The sequence below is a fragment of the Arachis hypogaea genome, chromosome 4 (assembly GCF_003086295.3).
Source record: "Arachis hypogaea cultivar Tifrunner chromosome 4, arahy.Tifrunner.gnm2.J5K5, whole genome shotgun sequence".
Classification (NCBI taxonomy): domain Eukaryota; kingdom Viridiplantae; phylum Streptophyta; class Magnoliopsida; order Fabales; family Fabaceae; genus Arachis; species Arachis hypogaea.
In genome coordinates, this window is record NC_092039.1 from 13,605,627 (window position 1) to 13,607,243 (window position 1,617).

General features: G+C 29.7%; 1 non-coding gene across 1 annotated transcript; it reads right to left on the reverse strand.

Annotated features, from left to right (window-relative positions):
* Window positions 1-1,513: 1,513 nt before the first annotated feature.
* LOC112798563 (small nucleolar RNA R71) lies at window positions 1,514-1,617 on the reverse strand. Its single transcript, XR_003200171.1, has one exon. It is a non-coding gene; the product is annotated as a small nucleolar RNA R71 (small nucleolar RNA).

Genomic DNA, 1,617 nt, shown 5'->3' on the forward strand with positions numbered 1-1,617 from the left:
ATTCATTGTTTTGATCTAAAAATTTCATGCATTGAGTATTTTTGTTGTTTTTCTCTCTCATAATTAAAAATTCAAAAATAAAAAAAATATCTTTTCCTTATTTCCCTCCAAATTTTCGAAATTTTGGGTTGACTGGGTCAAAAAATTTTAAAATTAGTTGTTTCTTACAAGTCAAATAAAAAATTTCAATTTTAAAAATCTTATCTTTTCAAAATCTTTTTCAAAAATTATATCTTTTTCAATTTTTTTTCTATTTTTTTCGAAAATTTCAAAAATCTTTTTCAAAATATTTTCAAAATCTTTTTCTTATCTTTATATCATATTTTCGAAAATTAGCTAACAATTAATGTTATTGGTTCAAAAATTTGAAGTTTGTTACTTTCTTGTTAAGAAAGGTTCAATCTTTAAGTTCTAGAATCTTATCTTGTAATTTCTTGTTAGTAAAGTCAATTTTAAAATTAAATCTTTTTATCTTTTATCTTATCTTTCTCAAAAATTTTATCTTTTTCAAAATTTGATTTCAAAATATCTTATCTAACTTCTTATCTTCTTATCTTTTTCAAATTTAATTTCAATATCTTTTTCAATCAACTAACTAACTTTTTGTTTGTTTCTTATCTTTTTCAAAACCACCTAACTACTTTTCCCTCTCTAATTTTCGAAAATATCTCATCTCTTTTTCAAAAATTCTTTTTGTTTTAAATTTTAATTTTAATTATATTTTGTCTTTGATTTTCGAAAATTACTAACCCCTTTTTCAAAAATTATTTTCGAAATTTCTCCCTCTCTTTTCTTCTTCTATTTAATTAATTAATTACTAACACTTCTCTTCACCTCTCTTCATCTAAGAATCCGAACTTCTTATATCCCTTGTATTTGGATTCTTCTACCCCTTTCTCCTTCTACTAACATAAAGGAATCTCTATACTGTGACATAGAGGATTCCTCTTTCTTTTCTTGTTTCCTTCTCTTTCATATGAGCAGAAACAGGGAAAAAGGCACTCTTGTTGAAATTGATCCAGAACCTGAAAGGACTCTGAAGAGGAAATTAAGAGAAGCTAAATTACAACAATCCAGAAATAACCTTTCAGAAATTTTCGAACAAGAGAAGGAGATGGCAGCCAAAAATAATAATAATAATGCAAGGAGAATGCTTGGTGACTTCACAAAGCCAACGTCCAAGTTTGATGGAAGAAGCATCTCCATTCCTGCCATTGGAGCCAATAACTTTGAGCTGAAACCTCAGCTAGTTGCCTTAATGCAACAAAACTGCAAGTTTTATGGGCTTCCATCTGAAGATCCTTATCAGTTTTTAACTGAGTTCTTGCAGATCTGTGAGACTGTAAAGACAAATGGAGTTGATCCTGAAGTCTACAGACTCATGCTTTTCCCTTTTGCTGTAAGAGACAGAGCTAGAATATGGTTGGATTCACAACCTAAGGATAGCCTGGACTCCTGGGATAAGCTGGTCACTGCCTTCTTAGATAAATTCTTTCCTCCTCAAAAGCTGAGCAAGCTGAGAGTGGATGTTCAAACCTTCAAACAAAAGGATGGTGAATCCCTCTATGAAGCTTGGGAAAGATACAAGCAGTTGACCAAAAGATGTCCATTTGACAT